Source organism: Moschus berezovskii, chromosome 25 (assembly GCF_049115385.1).
Source record: "Moschus berezovskii isolate FMDL1 chromosome 25, NW_MosBer_1.0, whole genome shotgun sequence".
Taxonomy (NCBI): domain Eukaryota; kingdom Metazoa; phylum Chordata; class Mammalia; order Artiodactyla; family Moschidae; genus Moschus; species Moschus berezovskii.
Genome location: NC_142484.1, coordinates 17,675,913 through 17,697,039, shown reverse-complemented (window position 1 = coordinate 17,697,039; position 21,127 = coordinate 17,675,913).

The following is a 21,127-nucleotide window of genomic DNA, read 5'->3' as shown; positions in this document are numbered from 1 at the left end:
CAGGCAGATCCAAGTGTGAATCAGATCTGACAGCTATAAGATCCAGTGGTCATCCTAGCCAAGCAGCTTGATGTGAATGGGCACGTTCCTACCTGCCTCCCAAAGGAGCCAGTGGGTAGAGGCAGGGATGCTCACGGACGTGCCTGGTGTGCAGTAGGTGCATAGTATATGCAGGGCTTCTCCATGTTTGCTCATTGCCAGATCTCCTGCTGATCCTCTTTTAGCCAAATCGACGATGTTCTTGACTTGACCTCTGGTCTGGGTGGCCAGCCTGAGCTGTCTCTCAGTGTTCCTTCCAGCCTGCTGGGGTTCAGGCTGTGCGTGGCTATATGGATGGACAGGATGAAATCTCAGAAGACTCACTTCTGGACTGGCTCGCCGCACCCAGGCAGCCCTCCCAACAGTGTGTTTGGGGAACGCTTACAACTGCTTTCCTCTTCCTCCTCCTATCAACACGCCAGCACACCCTTTAAAATGTGCTCGGATCCCCCTCCCAGCAGACAGCCTAACAGCCGAGCTAATTAATGATCCACCTGCCCCTTCGCAGTGTAAGTGTGCAGTCCCAGTGGTTTAAAGGAATGGGGAGTAGGGAGCAGGGGAGGGGGGACTTGGGGCTTCTGGGACTTGACCCCCGACGCTGTCTGAACTTCAAGAGTCAAAGCAAATCCCGGGGAAAATGGCAGGTTCTGTTCTAACATCAGCCCCTAGTCATACAGCACAATTTCATAGCTCATTATTCCTGTGCCAGGGCACAAGTGGGGAGGCAGTGGGGGCAGTGATGGAGGCCGGGGGGAGGGGCCAGGGGAGAATCATATGGAAGCAATTAGTGGAGCCTTCATTCAAAAAAGCATTAAGGTGCTTGTAGCATTGAAGCCCAAGTGACCCCTGGGCTGGGACCATAATTCACCAACACTTAATACCATTTACCCTGCAGATGTGCGTTTTATACACAAATATCAGCTTACCACTTTGAAAAATTAACCTATTGAAGGCTGTCAAATTCTGACGCCCTCGTGGGGGTATTATATATTGTCTGCACAGCCCTCAGTTTCGCCTTTTAGCCCCCGAATCAAGGATGCTTGGGTTAATTGGGAAATGAGGTGGCTAATGGAGAGTAGAGAATGGTAGAGAAATGAAGACAAGAAGAAATGTGGATTTTCCTAAGGAGAATACATTCATTTTTTTTTTTTTTTTAGTTCAGAAACACATGGTTTTGCGGTGGGAATAACCCTTCCCCCCACAAACACAAACTATGTATGTAGGAGTTCTAATTGAGAAAGTCCAGAGTTTATGAAGATGAAGTTAGAATAGAAACATGAAGAGCAAATGTGTCAATATGTCTAAATTTTGATTTAAGCAAAAATTTGTGACTACAAAGTTGATAAATTTGTAATCAGTATAGAAATCTTTGGTTAAATAATTTTTTTTATTTTCTAAGAGAATGCAATGCCAATAAGAATTTCAATGACCATCAATTTCCACCTATCCAACTGGTATTTAAAAGTATTAAGATCCAGTGTTTTCAAGGTTGCTAGAAATGGGTGACCTCTGACAATGCAGGTGGAAAACTAGTTTAACAAAATAAAGAACTTCCTGTAGAGGAATTTGGTAATAGGTATCAAAAACCTTAAAAATATGCATATGTAAGATCCAGCAATTCAACTTCTAGGAATTTTATTTTAACATACACGCATTACTGTATATAAAATAGATAACCAACAAAGACCTACTGTATAGCACAAGAAATATACTCAATATTTTGTAATAACCTATAAGGGTAAAGAATCTGAAAGAGACTAGATATGTATTTACATGTATAGTTGGATCATTGTGCTGTACATCTGAAACTAAGACATCTGCCCGACTCTTTGCGACCCCATGGACTGTAGCCCACCAGACTCCTCATCCGTGGGATTCTCCAAGCAAGAATACTGCAGTGGGTTGCCATGCCCTCCTTCAGGGGATCTTTCCTACACAGGGATCAAACCCGTATGTGCTGTGTCTCCTGCATTGGCAAGTGGGTTCTTTAGCATTAGCGCCACCTAGGAAATCCTTTATAAAGAGTACGTCTTGATAAAAACAAAAGCCTTACAGTAGAGAGCTTACTAGATATGGCAAATACACATAATGTAATAAAATACACTCCTTAAAAACGTTTTATAAAAATATTTATCAATATCAACAAACATTTCAGGTTGAATTACTAACAGATTAAAAAAAATAAACAAACAAAAGATAAAGTTACAAATCGGTATCTGTAACATGTCTCCAGGCTTTGCAAATCACTTGTGGATGTGTGTGCATAAATAACTAAGTCACGTTAACAATATCTTTTGCTAGTGTGAATAATGTTTTCAAGCTCATGTTGTAGTGTTTAGTTTTTTGATAACCAGCAACTGTCCTAGCCTAAGATGGAGGCTTTATGCCAAATTATAAGGTTGGTTTCACCATCTTCAGAACCATTCCCTTTATTTCCAACTTAGCCTCATTCTCAAGCCTCTTAAGCAGCTACCCTACCCACAGTGGCTCCAGCCACTGTACATGACTCACCTGAGCTCCCTGCTGATACTCCTCTCCTGATCTGTTTGGTGGACAAAAGTCTCTAGCTTTCAATGCTGTACTAAGTCAGACTTCAGTAGGAATTCGAGCCTTATAACCGTTGGTGAATTATATTATCTCTGAACCTTTGTGCCCCTCTCTATAAAACAGAACCCTAATGGCTGTCTCATAAGGTTGCTGTGATCAAATGACATAAGAAAATACATGAAATGAGCTTGGTCATAGAACAGATCAGTATTCACTATCAAATCCCCTTAATTAATGACTAGGGCTTCCCAGGTGGCTCAGGGGCAAAGAATCTCCCTGCCAATGCAGGAGACTTCGGTTCAATCCCTAGGTCAGGAAGATTCCCTGGAGAAGGAAATAGCTATAAATTCCAGTATTCTTGCATGGAGAATCCCATGGACAGAGGAGCCTGGCTGGCTACAATCCATGCAGTTGCAAAGCACGAATTAGCAATTAAACCACCACCACAATTAATGACTAAATGGAAATTTATATCTACTGATTCCATTTTTGCAGGTATCATTCCACTGACCCCAGATGGTAAATTTTATGCAAAGTGTCCCCAGTACCAGACATGCTGCTTTCCTCAGTGTGACCAGGATTACTGATGACCATGTGAGGACAAGATATTGACCTCTGTCTTTTCACAGGTGCAGTGTCCTCTTGTGCTTTTCTTTCAGCTAGAAAGGTCTTCAGACTACAGGGAGGAGATGGGAAGCTGTGGCCAGTTTCTCCCTTCACTCCTTCCAGCCTGCACTGGGAATTCAGACTGGCCTTTCCAATGTCGTTAAGGCACAGACAGCAAGCACAGGTAGCTTATGAAACTTAGGTAACTAATTAAAAAGAGAAGGGACTAAAGAAGCATAGGAAGGAATATTTTAGCACAACGAATTTTTAGTGTTTTTCCAATTGAATGGCACATACCAAAAAAGCAGATGCCTCCCCATCTAATCACCAGAATGACACGCTCTCCTGAAAAGATTCAGGACAACATCCTCTTGAGAAGATCAGAATTGTGAATGGGCCACCATACCTACTTGTTCTAGAATCTCCATTGCCCTGTATCATCAGTAGTTAGCAAATTTGGCTACACATTGGAATCACCCAAGGACCTTAAAAAGTACATATGTTTGGATCCTGTCTCTAGAAACAATGATAATAATTGGTCTAGAGATATGTCTCTCAAAATGAGACCCCTGGACCAGCAACACACCATCATTTAGGAATGTGTTAGAATTGAAAATCCTCAGACCCCATCATAGACCCATCGAATCAGACACTCTGTGGGTGGGGCCCAGAAATCTGTGTTAAGGAGCCCTCCACGTGTTTCTGATGTTCGTCAACCACCCATCTAGGGGGAACTTGGGCATCAGAAAGTTTTACAGGCTCCACTGATGATTCTAATTTGCATCCAGGTTAGAGCACCACTATGTTAGACCCTTCTTTCCCCTGAGTATTCTTTTGTGTCTCCAGCCTCACTTTTATATGTATCAGTGGCTTTTCCGTATGTTCTTATGGCTTCTATGGAAATAATTTTCTCTTATTTCTAGGTAGGCTGACAGGTTTGCCATTGCACTAAGGGGTGTCAGATTTTCTGAATCACTGATAAACCAAAGTACTGCCCTCCAGCGCAATTTCTGGTAAGGTAGCCAGCCAGGGGACTCAGGGCCAAGAGAGGGGTAAATCAGCAGAGTCAAGAGAAACAGGAAGACAGATTAGAAGACAATCAGCTCAGAAGATCCACAGCAGCCTTGAAATAGAAGGACTGTAACTTTGCATCTGAGCCCTTTGCTTTCAGGCTAGGGAATCCACAGTCAGTCCATGGTTTATTCAGTTTATAATTAACATGTCTTTAAAGGGCAACACAGCAATCATATTCCTGGCAGGAGAAACTGCATGTTTGACTGGAAAGAGCACAACCCAGGTGGCTCAAGTCTCCACTGAATTCTAGTGCTGACTTTGCTGTTAAAAGATGCACCAATTTAAATGATTCTCTTATTACTCGAGAGGTGAGGGGGTGGGCTCAGCTTTGCCATCTGTACAATGATTGCTAAGGACCATTTTCTCTTTTTTCTTATTTTTAACTTTTTATTTTTTTGGGGGAGGGGCTTCCCTGTGACTCAGACAGTAAAGAATCTGCCTGTGATGCAGAAGACCCGGGTTTGATCCCTGGGTTGGGAAGATCCCTTGGAGACGGGAATGGCTACCCACTCCAATATTCTTGCCTGGAAAATCCCATGGCCAGAGGAGTCTGGCAGGTTACAATCTATGGGGTCTCGAAGAGTAAGTGACTAACACTACTACTACTATAGGCAGTTAACAACGTTGTGATAGCTTCAGGTGAACAGAGAAAGGGCCCAGCCATGCATTCACATGTGTCCCCTCACCCCCAGATTCCCTTCCCATCCAGGCGGCCACATAGCAATGAGCAGAGTTCCATGTGCTCTATGGTAGATTGCTAAGGATGGTTTTCCATGTAGTAGGGCTTGAGCAGACTTCTACAATGTTTTTAAACAAAGTTTGGCTGACTGGGAGCTAGGCTGGAGGACAAAGATGATGCTGACTTTTGCAAACAGGCCCTTTATGGGACCTGTTTCCTAGAGTTCATGCATCTCGACTTGAGCCACAATTTACATATTTATATGATCAAACTACATTATATTGATATTCTCCACTTAAAAAGCATGGTGGACAGGCTATCTCACTAACCCTCACAAGAACCCTGAAGTACATAGATGGCCCCCATGTTACAAACGAGGAAGTGGAAGTAAGTAAGAAGTGTGGTGGCAGGGGATGGTTAAGTCGTGCCCAGTTCTTGCCACCCCCATGGACTTAGCCCTCCAGGCTCCTCTGTCCATGGGACTTCCCAGGCAGGAATACTGGAGTGGGTTGCCATTTCTTTCTCTAGGGAAAAATTCCTGACCCAGGAATCAAAACTGCATCTCCTGCATTGCAGGCAGATTCTTTACCAGTGAGCCACTTGAGAAGCCCAAATAAGAAGGAACTTTCCAGCTGACCATATGTGAGCCACGAAGTACAGCAGTAAAGTTAACTTCGGAACCCACATCTTCTGACTCTCCTTTCTAGCTAAACCATTAACTCTAGCTTGTAAAATGCAATTCCTTTCCCTGTAGCCAAAACAAAACTGCATTTGGAAACCAGAGTTACAAGCTTGGTGATTATCTGTCAAATGTTTCCTAAGTGATTAAAGGAGAATCAGGCCTTCTCCTCCTCTTGGTCCTTTAACACTTAGCATAAATTATCTGGTGTTAGGATAGAGATCTTTTCATTAGTGCGCCTTTGAAAACTATTAACGTACAGGAAAGAAATGTTCCTCTTCAGGGGGACAAGTGCAATCTTATCAGAAAGGAACAGGACAATAACAGGAAGAGGGAGGGGACACTGGAATGTAGGGGAGGGTGGGGCTGCAGGGAAAGAAGACAGACTGCAAGTGCTGGCCCCATGGACACCTTTAATCAGAGCCTGGCAGCCATGATGCTTTTGTGAGCTGAAAACGTTGGGGGTGGGGCGTGGGGAGAGGGGAGGAACGATGGCTCTCAGAGCCAGGATGGGGAGGACTGCATCCCCAAAGAACAGCCCTGGTGCCACTATGACCCGTGTCCTGGGACCCTACACGGACACAGACGTATTTATACAGAGCTCATTTTCTTAACTGATGATCTCCAGGGAAAGCTCCCAGCCAGGAAGATGAGGAAGGCTGACTCCTAGGCCTGAAGTTGGAGAGAAGTGACCTCAAAGGACACTGTGTACACCTCTCACTCTGTCTTGAATTCCCTACAACATCTCCCCTTTCTTGCTTGCTTTTTTTTTTTTGGCATATTTATTTAAACTTTTAATTTTGTATGGGGGATAGCCGATTAAGAATCCACCTGCAAAGTGGGAGACCTGGGTTCAAACCCTGGGTTGGGAAAATCCTCTGGAGAAGGAACTGGCTACCCACTCCAGTATTCTTGCCTGGAGAATTCCATGGACAGAGGAGCCTGGCAGGCTACAGTCCATGGGGTCACAAAGAATCAGACATGATTGAGTAACTTCCACTATAGCAAATTAACAATGTTGTGATAGTTTTAGGTGGACAGCAAAGGGACTCAGCCATACATATACATATATCCATTCTCCCCTAAACACCCCTTCCATCCAGGCTGCCACATAACATTGAGCAGAGTTCCCTGTGCTCTACAGTAGGTCCTTGTAGGTTATCCATTTTAAATATAGCAGTGTGTACACGTCCATTCCAAACTCCCTATCTATCCCTTCCCCCCATCCTTAAACCCTGGCAACCATGAGTTCATTCTCTAAGTCTTAGAGTCTCTTCTTATTTTGTAAGTAAGTTCATGTGTATTATATCTTTTTAGATTCCACATGTAAGTGATAACATCTCTCCTTTTCTGTTACAAATCCAGAGACAGCCCACCCCACCAGTGACTGCCTCAATTGGAAGAAGGTCTACCCTGATCCCCCCACATGCTTAGGGGTTTCTGACCAGACTACACCTGAAACAGGATGGAGACGGGCAGGGCACAATCTTTAAAAGAATGACATAGCCATAGATATGACATAAGTGATTAGAACCAAATAGTGAGTGAGTCAACTTCTACTACATCTTGAGTCTCAGTATATGCTCAGTTTGGGCTTCCCCAGTGGCTCAGTGGTCAAGAATTTGCCTGCAATGCAGGAGATGCAAGAGACACGGGTTTGATTCCTGGGTCAGGAAGATTCCCTGGAGGTGGCAATGGCAACCCACTCCAGTGTTCTTGCCTGGAGAATCCTGTGGACAGAGAAGCATGGCGGTCTGCAGTCCATGGGGTCACAGAAAGCCAGACATGACTGAGGTGACCAAGCATGCTCACACCCATATGCTCACTGTAACACATCAGAAAGCTAAATGACACACCCAGAGGCATCATGACAGTTCCAAGGTCAACCACAAAGACCAAAAAGTGGGTGGTGGCCCAATTCCTGGAAATCTCCATCCCTTCCCCAAAATAGCTAGAATACTCCTCTTACTCATTAGCCTATGAAATTGCCCACCCCTACATTCTCCTCCAGCTTCTTCAAATGCTTTAAGCTTATTTACTTTATTTTGCCCTCAGGAGATACAGGGAACAGCTGGCCAACCTCCTGGGCATAATAACACTTCAGACATCTGACAGAAAGAATGGAGCCAACAGAAGGGACCACCCAGACATATAGCTCTGTCTCACAAGAAAAGTTGAGGACAGAGCAAATATGCCCGGATTTGGCAACATCCTGCATCTCTAATTATGCCGCATACAAAACTATAAAAACATTCAGCTTAGAAATTTGATTTTTGTCTTGACTAATGATCCAACCAGTCTATTCTAAAGGAGATCAATCCTGGATGTTCATTGGAGGGACTGATGCTAAAGCTGAAACTGCAATACTTTGGCCACCTCATGCGACGAGTTGACTCACTGGAAAGGACTCTGATGCTGGGAAAGGTTGGGGGTGGGAGGAGAAGGGGACGACGGAGAATGAGATGGCTGGATGGCATCACCGACTCTGTGGACATGAGTTTGAGTGTACTCCGGGAGTTGGTGATGGACAGGGAGGCCTGGCGTGCTGTGATTCATGGGGTCGCGGAGAGTCGGACACGACTGAGCGACTGAACTGAACTGAACTGAACCTTTTTAACATGGGACCCTTATCCTTATATATAGCCACACGCACACACATCTGTTCCTAGAATTCTTGCAGAATAACTTGCTTGTCTTGCCATTTTGTCTTTAATTGTTATCATGAAGATAGCCTTTCTTGCATCTTCCCATAATGCTCTTCTCCATTCGTAAAAGCCTTTAATCTTCCTTGCTCCTTAGATTTTCTGAAGTTAAGATGATAAAACGGATTGGGATGTCAGTCCAAAAAGCCCAGTGCTCTGAAAATCTCAGACATGCTGCCTAGGAGATGGGTCTTCAAGGGCAATTAAAAGATAATGTCAATAGGGCTGGACAACGTGACAAGCTAATGGTCTCCTGCTGCCAAAGAAGAGGCCTCGGAGAAACTGAGACGTTATTTTCAAAGCCGGAGCCCATTATCCTGTCACAGCACCGTCCTCCTATGACTTGGCTGCTATTATGCGCCGTGATTAGAACAATAAATTAAAAAGAGGCAGGGAGGAGTAAGTGCAAATTTCTGCAGCAAACCAGCAGCTCTGTTGATCTAAGTGGCTTTGTGTAAGAGTGAACATAGTCATGTGTGTCTGAACCACTGAATCCAGCCAGATGGCTTTTTTGTTCCCAGCTATGACTCTCCTTGCAACGGAGATTTTACTTTTTCTGTTCATTACCACAACTGGGTTTACTTTTGCCATGCAACTCCTACCCATCCTTCAATACCCCACTTAAGATTCTCCTTTGAGAAATTGTCTCAACCCTTCTAGTCCGTAGGTAGCCTCCTCCGAACCTCTGTATTTTCTACTTGCTGTGCTTTTTTGTTATTGTCTTTGCCAACTTATATGGTGGCTCCTTTGCTACTGTTGCTTAAATTCTCAGGAACTGCTGTTTCTCCCGACTTGATTGTAAATGCCTAGTCATGAGAGATTATGTCTCAGACATGTTCGTATACCTTAAAATCCCAATGTGTGCCCTCACTAAATATCTATGATATGACTGCTTCTCTTTAGATTTGCCATTTCTGGGAAGGGGTAGTCTGTGTTAGGGCATGATGGCTATCTTACCAACAGGCAGTGAGGAGGAATTTAATATTGTCCAACATGTAGTCACGAGTCAGCAAGATTGGGATAGAGTAAAACAATCCTTCGCACCTGGCTCAGCTCCCATCCTTGTGTGGTGCTTGCCAAATATTCTGTCCCTTTCTGAAGTAATATGACTCTATAAGGGGTCCCAGGTCTGGTGTCCAGGTTATTTTCTGACTGACCAATTGATTTTGGATGTAGTACTTCTTTTCTGTGAAAAGAAGATAAGAGGATATGTTGTTTTCCAACTTCACTTTCCCATAAAATTTTTTGTGCACATAATTTGCACTTAAACTTCTGGGGGCCTTTCACCTTTTATTTATATGTTTAGTTAGTTACTTAGCTAGTTAGCTAAACATAGCTTTGTCATACGATACCAAGATAAACATATAGAGAAAGTTGGAATCGAATTTGCTAGCATATGTTCACTATTCTCTCTAAACTTTAAACCAATTTTGATGTTCCCCTCCCCTAATATTTTGAATGACTTCAACAATGTTAAATTCTCTTCTCCTAAGATCAACAGACTAGGAATCAGGATACTGGAGTTATATTTCCTTTTTCACTGATTTGTCATATCATCTAGTTTTTGAACACTTTCACTCATGTTGTTACTCGAAACATTCTAAAAAGGATCCACAATCAGTATCATGGGATCTCTTTAAGCACTTGATGAAGAAGGTCTTTCCCTCCCCCACCTTTTGATGTTTGCTTTTTAATTTTTACAATGTTGTTTTTGTTTCTGCCATAAAACAACATGGATCAGCCATAATTATACATCTAAACTTTCCCTCTTGAACCTCCCAGCCTTCCCCTCATCCTAACCCTCTAAGTCATCACAGAGGGACAGACCAGGCTCTCTGCGTTATACAGCAACTTCTCACTAACTATCCATTTATACACAGTATTGTGTATATACTGATGCTGCTTTCTCTATTCATCCCACTCACTCCCTCCTTTGCAAAGGACTGATCAGCTTACAATTTCCTCCCTCAGCAGTAGGTGTACCAAGGCAGAGAAATAGAGCAAATGTCCAAGGCTAACTGGAAGTATTGACAAAGCCAGGCTTGATGCTCAAATCCTGGGCAGTCCAGTGCTTTGCCACTAATGGTCACATAGTTGTGAGGTGGTACGTAGTCTGCTAAAACAGTAATTGCACCACAGCCCTTAATTCAATATAACTTACCTTTGTTTCTCTATCCTCATTCTCAACTGTTTTGAGAACACATTTTAAGCTTAAGTCATATGATGTGAAAGGTTAATAAATTATTTTTTCTGTTTTAATTTCAATTTGTCCTCAAACGTGAGCAACAATAACACCTCTGTGAACCGCTGGCCCTAGGACTTTGAAGGTCCACTGAGTAGCTGGGATGAAACACACTGCTATGGGAATTCTTGGCCCAAGCAAAGAGGCAAAAACCTATGCATGGTAGGTTGAAACTTCAGAAACGTCTCCCAACTCTAAAATGGATTGCAGGTGTTTGTCTCAAAGATGAGAACAGATAATGAATAAAACATGCCTGGAGCTTTGTGTCCAGAAAATGTGACAAGCTTGAATCTGATGACTTCAGGAATAAAATGAAAAATGAGTTTGAGCTCATCTGCAAAGCTTTTAACGAATCCAAGATGCTGTGGCTGGTACGGCTGTTTATGGCTACAGTTTGCCTGAGGTTTATTGGGGGGACAGGGAGAGCAGTGGGGGTAGAAGAATCTGGAAGAGAAAGAAAGAGGGGAAAGAAGAGAGGAAACGAAAAAGCACAGACTGAATTATGGCTGAGGGTGGCACGTGGAACTTCAAAATGAGAACCCTCCCCGGGATTCTCACTGAAGACTAAATTTCACCTTTCGTTTTGAACCAGAAGAAAAGAGACACTGATTACTCTGCAGGTGGGTATATTTTACAGATAGATTTGTAGGCTCCGATGTTTTTGCATTTCTATATTATCAGTGATTCCACTCTTGCTTTGGACGGCAAAAACAGAAACATCCTTTACTGTCTCTTGGTCTCAAATTGAACATTTAATGTTAAATCATCTCTCTGCCACATGAGGAACTATGCTTACACATGCGGAAAGTAAGATAACCTTTTATGACTCTTTTTTTCCATAGGAAGTTATCTTATTTTCCACATGTGTAAGTTCAGGTCATTAAAGAGAAGGATGGATTGGCATGAAAATTTTTAGTGTTCTTAGACTGTCACACTTTGAATATTTCTGTTGAAAGTCTAAGTGTGATTTACAGGAAGTCCAGTAGATGTAGCTGCAACACTGCTCTATACAAGCCTCGTTCTCTTATTGGCAAGCTGGTCTGGAATCAAGGTGGACCCCGCACTGCTTTGTGAACCCTGCTCTCCGTAGTCTCACTGAAGAGCTCTGTCTCAATCAGATCTGTTGCTATTGTCAAAGAAGGGCTAGTCAGTTGGCACCCTAATTCTATTCCTCATGTTTTGGAACCTGCCCGGAAGTGTATAATCAAGTTACTAGTTAGCACACCTACTGAAAAGAACAAGTTAGTAATGGTCCCTTCGTGATTTAAACTGACACATGCAGCTTTATAAAATGCCAATCCATTCATTCATTAAGACTCTTATTTCTTCCGCACCTACAAGGTGACAGGCTCTGAGGATCCCGAGATGTATTTAGGTCACTGGCTCTCTCCCTAGGACTCTTTACTTCCAAGTACTAAAAAGTATAAAGCTTGAAAAAAGAAAGTATCTAATACACAAGAACAAATTCATTCTAATAGTGGGATAACTCCAACCTTCACCATTTATTTATTTTATCTTAGGGAATTCACTTTGCTCCCTGGAACCTTCGTTTTTTAATCTTCCCAAAAGATTGTAGTAGAGGAAAACAATATGATATACCCAAGAGTGTTTGATATTGTGCTACGCCAGTCTTTTTTTTTTTTCACTAGTAACATTGGTCATGATGAAGAATGAGCTCATGGTTTCTATCTAGAGCTCCTGTTAAAAGATCAGCCTGTAAAGTGAGAGACCTCCTGTCTGTGCTCTGTTTCTCAAATCCATTCCATTCTGAGCGTCTATTTCTGTCCTTCTGTCAGTCTGTACATTCATGATTGACTTTTCCTCATCCATCGTACTGTAGATTCTCATGATCAAGAGCTCTGAGATATTTATCTCCTTTGCCAAAGCATCTGGCATAATGTTGTGGACACTATTGTTGCTCCATAAATGTTTGTGAAATAAATATAAGCAATTAATCTTCAATTAAAATAAATTTTAAAAATATTGTTGAATAAGGAGCAATGCCACATTTTAAGAGAATGTCTCCAGTCTATCTATCCATTTATTTCCAGGTTTCATCAAGCCAGATAACAGAATAAAATCCTGGCACTTTGGGGAAATTTGGTATCACTGTAATTTTTCAATATTTTCTTCATTGAGTACAAGCCAATCAAGAAACATTAAATCAGAACAAAATATGCTCAAGGTAGTGCATTACATGCTATGGGAGATAAAAATTATTGCCTCACCGTGAAGAATATTAATGCCTGGAACAAGACATATAGCTAATAGAGAAGAATTGAAGTACAAGAAACGTGTGGAAAAGATAGGTAACCATCAACCCAAATCCAATTCAGGTAACCAAAATTCTTCAAAAGGCAGAATCCAGTCAGGAACTACATTTCTCATCATACTTGCAGATGAGGCTATGTGGCCAGTTCTTTTCCAGTAGAGTATAAGAAAAATGCAAGGCTATCACTTCTAGACTGAGGTGCTTAGATGTCTATTCTGTTGGATGGATACGGAACACTCTGAGGCCTTGGGACATCACATAGGAAAGAATGATGGAAGGAACCTGGGGTCCTGAATCACCTTTTGGAGAAGACATCAAATGGCCCTAAACTCCCACTGTGTCATAAATAAGAAGTAAGTGTCTTTCTTTCTCTCTATTTTGGCCATGCCACGAGGCATGCAGGATTGTAGTTTCCACACCCCCTGCATTGGAAGCCAGGGGTCTTAACCACTAGGCCGCCAGGGAAATAAGCTTCTCTTGGGTTAAGCCACTGAAATTTTGGAATTTATTTGTTAGAGTAGCTAGCAGTATCCTCATAAAATACCACATTATTTTCAAATGAACGAGGCTAAAATCAAATATTTTGAATTCAGAGGAGGGAACAGTCGCTGTTTGATCAAGTAGACCAGAAGCTTCCTTCCATAGATAAAGTTGAAAGGTATACTCATAGAACAGGAATCATACAGCACAGGAGGAACTACACAAGCAAAGACTAAGGCAGGAGATTGAAAATGGACAGAAAAGAAAGTAACCAGATAAACCGTACCAGGGGGTCCCGGCTTCAAAGGCTATCACTAAGCCTTTGATAATTTATTCAGTCTTGAGCTTGGCTATTGTCTTTAAGTCCCTACTGGCTGTAAGCAATTAGACCCACCTCGGGCAGATGTCTTATTACAACAACCAGACAATTCATTCTTCCACCAAAGCCAGTTCTAGATATGAACAAGTCAAATCTTGCCAGCTGCAAAGGAATAAAAAAATACTCATTTAGATTGCATTTTTCATTTGCAATTTCTGATATTACTAAAGGCACAATTAGACCTAGGTGAGAACTCAGAACCACGTAGTAAAGTTGGAATGGAACAGACACTCCCTGCTCTTGTTTCTTTTAGAGCTGGCGTCAAGAGCTGAAAGGTTCTGTATTTGTGTGTGTGAATGTCCTATCACCCTTCCATAAAGACAGAGATGATGGGTAATTGTCTTTGTATTCCTCTCTGCTGCTGCTGCTAAGTCACTTCAGTCGTGTCCGACTCTGTGCGACCACATAGATGGCAGCCCACCAGGCTCCCCCGTCCCTGGGATTCTCCAGGCAAGAACACTGGAGTGGGTTTCCATTTCCTTCTCCAATGCATGAAAGTGAAAAGTGAAAGTGAAGCCGCTCAGTCGTGTCCGACTCTTAGCGACCCCATGGACTGCAGCCCACCAGGCTCCTCCATCCATGGGATTTTCCAGGCAAGAGTACTGGAGTGGGTTGCCATTTCCTTCTCCGGTATTCCTCTCTATCCACAATTAAAACTTTGACCTTCATAGAAACAAAATTATAGACAGAAAGTTAGAACAGAATGGAATGACAGAGCTCATATAATTTAGCTTGCTAATTTCGTATAGGATCATTTGCTTTCCTCATTGAGAACCGCACATTTATGAGTGATACATCCATTTAAAGATAGGAGCAAATCAGATACCAAACTCCTGTTATTTGGCTTTCCCTTTGTTGCAAGTGACAAACTAATTTAAGGGGGGGAAAAAGGAATGAATGGTAAGAATACTAGAATTTCTCCTAAAATCCAGGGAAAAGAGTAAAGCTAGACTTTGAGAACAAGTGAACCACCTGAGCTTTCTTTTTTTCTCTTTGCCTATTCATCTCCTTTGAACTATTTTGTCCAGAACTGTTTTCTCAGTTTCCTTATACATACTATGAAAAATCACTGTTGCCAAGAGATCTCAAATTTATGCCAGTCCAAGAGAAATGACAGACAATTCTGAGTTGGAATCTTTTAGTCCTTATTCCAAACACAAGAGAAAGAATCTGATTGGAGCAATGAATTTTAGCCAGTGTGGGAAGGGACGAGCTCATTGTTTGGCATGGAGCTGGGTCAGTTCATGGAAGAGAGAGAGAAATAAATCCCAGAAATGGTGAAGTTCATTATATAGACAAACTAATGTTAAGTGACTTATGCAAGGAAACACACAGCTAGGGAAGACAGAAAAGGGAACAGGATACCAAGAGGTTAAGTGGCTTACCCCGAGAAATAGTTAGTTAATGGAAGAGAAAGGGTTAGAGCCAGCTTCTTAATCCAGGGGTGGTAGCTGTTTATTAAATATTTCATTCTCATCAATTCAATCCCCAAGGGAGAGTCTTTGTCCCTGAAACCATTCTAGAAAGGAATCTGTCTCAGATGTTCAACTCTTGGCATATATTCTCCCCTAAGACTCTAAATACCAATATCCCAGGTCATTTCAGATAATTATATGTTCCGAGGTACTTTGTTCCCTCTCTGTTTTACGTAGACACTGTGCATATTGTTTAATGCAGATGGTCTCCTGTCAAAATGACTGCTTGCTAGAGTTGTCAAGGCAGATGCCAAATTGTACAATCTGGTACAGATGATGCTTTGGAAGGAGAAATGCACATTTATCCCTGGGTTGAATTCACACTGCTTTAATGTGCAAAAAAACAAAAAAAAAGAGTGAATCCCAATTGTTGGTCATAGTTGACCAGCTTTGGGACTTTGAATTTCCCAGGCCAGTGGTAAAGCAGATGAGACAGTAACAACCTGACTAGCAAAACAAGCATTTCTGTTTCGGCCCAGTCACGACAAGTGATATTTTAAAAGGTCTACACCCAAAAGCTTATATTGTTACCTTAAATTTTAAAATATCTTCTCAAAATGGTTGTATGTAACCTATTGAATTCCATACTTTAGGCATCAATATTTAAATGATGATCAAATGTTTCCTGTAGAACTACAGGCCAGGGTTGTCCATGGTGTTGCGGGAGGGGTTTGGACCAGTGCGGTTGTCGGTGTTCGGAAGTCACTCTTCTGCAACTCCCAAGAGAGACTCAATATTAACTAGTAGCGTAATAACATGATTGCTTCTCCAAAATCTAATTGCCTCACACAATTGGAATCTGAAATGTCACCAAAGGGTTTACTTTGATCTTAAAATAATATCCTCGTGACAAAATTTGTAGATGAATATAGTTTATTATTACTCAGTTGTAATAACAAATGGAATGAATCAAGAGAAAATATCTCATCCATATTTAATTTAGAAGCTAATGTGAACACTGTTAACCAGACTCTTTCTGGGATGGATATTTTTGTTGATGCTCTTTTTTAACTGCTAGTCAGCATGTTCGCTTACATGCTTACATCGATAACTGGACTAATACAGTTAGGTGTCTGAACACTGAGATAGATTGAGGCTAACGTTATAGATATTTTGCAGTTGAAAGGTTTATATATTCCCTTTCCAACGGAATGAATCTTTTCAAGAAAAAAAATTGTATGGTTATGAAAAAAATATTCATTTTAGAAAAACCTGAAGATAAAGGAAAGTAAAACTAAGTAAACGAATGTCACCCAGAATCCCCAAACCCAAGTATAATCATTCAGAATATTTTGAGTATTATTTCTTCAATTATTTGTATGTATGTATGTCTGAACTTTTCTTTCTTCTCTTCCTTACCTGTTCACCTCCCACCTGGGTGAGCTGCTGCTGCTAAGTCGCTTCAGTCGTGTCCAACTCTGTGTGACCCCATAGACGGCAGCCCACCAGGCCTCCCCATCCCTGGGATTCTCCAGGCAAGAACACTGAAGTGGGTTGCCATTTCCTTCTCCAATGTGTGAAAGTGAAAGTGAAAGTGAAGTCGCCCAGTCGTGTCCGACTCTTAGTGACCCCAAGGGTGAGCTAGGGATGGTCAATATTAGCAAAAAGAAATGTTTTTTCTTCTTGTGAATGATTTATCTCAACCCTCCCAAGGATTTTTTATGAAGCCTAAAGCCCTCCCAAAAATGAGTTGGTGATGGACAGGGAGGCCTGGCGTGCTGTGATTCATGGAGTCGCGGAGAGTCGGACACGACTGAGCCACTGAACTGAACTGAACTGAACTGAAAGCAATCTCAAGCATCGCAGTGCTCCCTCTTCAGGATGAGCCAGGTATAACATCCAGAAAAACGAGAGCCAGTCTAGGACAGAGCAGGACTTCCAGTGGGAGAAGAGAAAGATTAAGAGAAGAGATTCTCAGATGTGAAGGAAATATTAGCTGCCCTCCAAGTAGACTCACTGTAATTGAAAAGTGAACTTCACAGGGAAGAAAATAAGTTGTTTGTATCACCTTCTGGGCTCTGATCCACGTTCAGTTCAGTTCAGTCGCTCAGTCGTGTCCGACTCTCCGCGACCCCATGAATCACAGCACGCCAGGCCTCCCTGTCCATCACCAACTCCCGGAGTACACTCAAACTCATGTCCACAGAGTCGGTGATGCCATCCAGCCATCTCATTCTCCGTCGTCCCCTTCTCCTCCCGCCCCCAACCTTTCCCAGCATCAGAGTCTTTTCCAGTGAGTCAACTCGTCTCATGAGGTGGCCAAAGTATTGGAGTTTCAGCTTTAGCATCAGTCCCTCCAATGAACATCCAGGATTGATCTCCTTTAGAATGGACTGGTTGGATCTCCTTGCAGTATAAGGGACTCTCAAGAGTCTTCTCCAACACCACAGTTCAAAAGCATCGATTCTTCGGCGATCAGCTTTCTTCACAGTCCAACTCTCACATCCATACATGACCACGGGAAAAACCATTGCCTTGACTAGACGGACCTTGGTCGGCAAAGTAATGTCTCTGCTTTTTAATATACTATCAAGGTTGGTCATAACTTTCCTTCCAAGGAGCAAGCGTCTTTTAATTTCATGGCTGCAATCAGCATCTGCAGTGATTTTGGAGCCCAAAAAACAAAGTCTGACACTGTTTCCACTTTTTTTCCATCTATTTCCCATGAAGTGATGGGACCAGATGCCATGATCTTTGTTTTCTGAATGTTGAGCTTCAAGCCAACCTTTTCACTCTCCTCTTTCACTTTCATCAAGAGGCTTTTGAGTTCCTCTTCACTTTCTGCCATAAGGGTAGTGTCATCTGCATATCTGAGGTTATTGATATTTCTCCCAGCAATCTTGATTCCAGCTTGTGCTTCTTCCAGCCCAGCGTTCCTCATGATGTACTCTGCATATAAGTTAAATAAGCAAGGTGACAATATACAACCTTGACGCACTCCTTTTCCTATTTGGAACCAGTCTGTTGTTCCATGACCGGTTCTAACTGTTGCTTCCTGACCTGCATACAGGTTTCTCAAGAGGCAGGTCAGGTGGTCTGGGATTCCCATCTCTTTCAGAATGTTCCACAGTTTATTGTGATCCACACAGTCAAAGGCTTTGGCATAGTCAATGAAGCAGAAATAGATGTTTTTCTGAAACTCTCTTGCTTTCTCCATGATCCAGCGGATGTTGGCAATTTGATCTCTGTTGCCTCTGCCTTTTCTAAAACCTGCTTGAACATCTGGGAGTTCACGGTTTACATACTGCTGAAGCCTGGCTTGGAGAATTTTGAGCATGACTTTACTAGCGTGTGAGATGAGTGCAATTGTGCGGTAGTTTGAGCATTCTTTGGCATTGCCTTTCTTTGGGATTGGAATGAAGACTGACCTCTTCCAGTCCTGTGGCCACTGCTGAGTTTTCCAAATCTGCTGGCATATTGAGTGCAGCACTTTCACAGCATCATCTTTCAAGACTTGAAATAGCTCAACTGGAATTCCATCACCACCACTAGCTTTGTTCGTAGTGATGCTTTCTAAGGCCCACTTGACTTCACATTCCAAGATGTCTGGCTCTAGGTCAGTGATCACATTATCGTGACTATCTTGGTCGTGAAGATCTTTTTTGTACAGTTCTTCTGTGTATTCCTGCCACCTCTTCTTATGCTTGTGTAAAAGAAAATTTGGTTTTTTGCAAGTCACCAACTGAACTTATAGTTGGGCTTTCAGCTGTTATCAGCATAAGAACACATATGATGTACATATTCTAAAATTAGAATCATATTCAGGAAACTTTTTAAAACTTAAGATTGTATTATGAGTATTGCCATATCAGCAAATATTTTTGAAATATAACTGATCATATATATTTGTATAATATTGCATTGTGGATGCTCAGTCATTCAGCCATGATTGAGTCTTTGTGACCCCATGGGCTGTAGCCCGCCAGGCTCCTCTGTCCATGGAATTTTTCAGGCAGGAATACTGGAGTGAGTTGCCATACTGGAGTGGGTTGCCATTTCCTCCTACAGGGGATCTTTCTGACCCGAGGATTGGACCCAAGGATCAAATCCACATCTCCTGAATTGGAAGGCAGATTCTTTTTTACCACTGAGTCACTGGGAAGCCCACTTAAAATTCCATTGAGTGATGAATATTTTTATAATATAAATGCTTTTATAATATAAATATTTTTATAATATTCCGTTAAGTGATGCACCACTATTCATTTAACTGATCTTTTTATGTTGAGTGTTTCAATAGCATTATTTTTCAATGATAAATATACCTACAAAATATACTAATGTTTGGGTGCATTCATGATTGTCATTTTTACAGTAACATCTTATCAGAGGAATTCGAGGTTAAAGGTTAAGGGGTTCTTGATAAATATTATTTCAGAAAATTTTGTAAAGTTCTTCATAAATATTACTTGATTAAAAATCCTTTTCCAGAAAAGTCTAAAAAGTTTTCATTTTCGGTCCCATTTATTTCTGAAAGGTGATTTAGATTAGATAATTGAAACATTCTCTGTGTGCCCACTACATTAGATTTTTTAAAATAGAAACATACCAAAATTATCAATGTACTTTAGCTCTAATAATTTTTAAAGTGCAGCTGTCTGTTGAAAGTTTGTAGACATGGATGGACCTAAAGACTGTCATATAGAGTGTGAAGTAAATCAGAAAGAAAAAAACAAATGTTGTACAGTAACGCACATATGTGGAATCTAGAAAAATGGCATAGATGATCTTATTTGCAACGTAGAAGTAGAGATATAGACCCAGAGAACAAACATATGAACACCATGGGGGGATGTAGGGGGTGGGATGAATTGGGAGATTGGAACTGACATATAAACTCTACTATGTATAAAACAGACAACCAATGAGACCCTACTGTATAGTACAGGAACTCAACTCATTGCTTTGTGGCGACCTAAATGGAAAGGAAATCCAAAAAAGAGGGGATACGTGTGTACGTGTGGCTGACTGACTTTGCTGTACAGGAGAAACTAATACAACACTGTAAAGCAAATACTCGAATACAAACTAACTTTTAAAAACTTGTAAAACTTTTATATTATTGTCCAAAGGAGACAGAAGCAGAATCAGAGCTAATGATAAGCATCAGGCAAGTAACTGTGATTTCTCATGGATAGTCAGGAATTCACTATCTCAGGACGCATTTACTCAAACATGGAGCCATGTGACAGCAGTTATCTAGGATCGCCCCTCAAGGACCAACCAAAATCTTCCCATCTTGGATTTAGTCAGTGCTCACCCAGGGCTCTTTCATGTGAAACCTGAAAATGAGCACACTCCCTAATTGCACTGCATCCCCATCTAATCAAAATCCCTTTGTGTTATTCCAGGAAACACAGAATAGAAAAGTCGCTCGTTGTTCATTTACTGTTATCATCCCTAACCAGATAGATTCAATAATTTTTTCAGACAGTTCTGAAAGTATAATTGGGAATAGGTAAATAAAGGAAAGGCTTTAGCCCTGAATGTCAGAAAATATTTCCTTGAATGCAGAAGGAGTTATTTATGAAACTGGTTCCCCAAATGGAGCAAAGGAAATCTTACTGCTTAGGACAATTGAAACTAGATTACAAGAACAATTCCTTACTGTCAGAGGCTAAGACATGGGTGACAAATGCTGTATTTCTTTCTCCCTCTTTCATGAGAGACAGCTCCCCAAAGACACCAGCCTAATAAATCTGCTTCCTATTTTGAATTCCAAAGTTTCTCTAAGGTACATACAATATGCTATTGTTAAGATTCTGTGTTCGTACACACACAGACATACCACACACTCAGTCACATAGTCAGGGAGGTATGATAAAAACTCACCTATACTAATGAACGCAGTGACTCACATTAGCTCCCTTCTTTTCGAAACAGCTATGTGTGTGCACTTACTGAAGTGTGTGGGAGTGTCTGTGTGTGTGTGTGTGTGTGGTTTTTAGCAGCA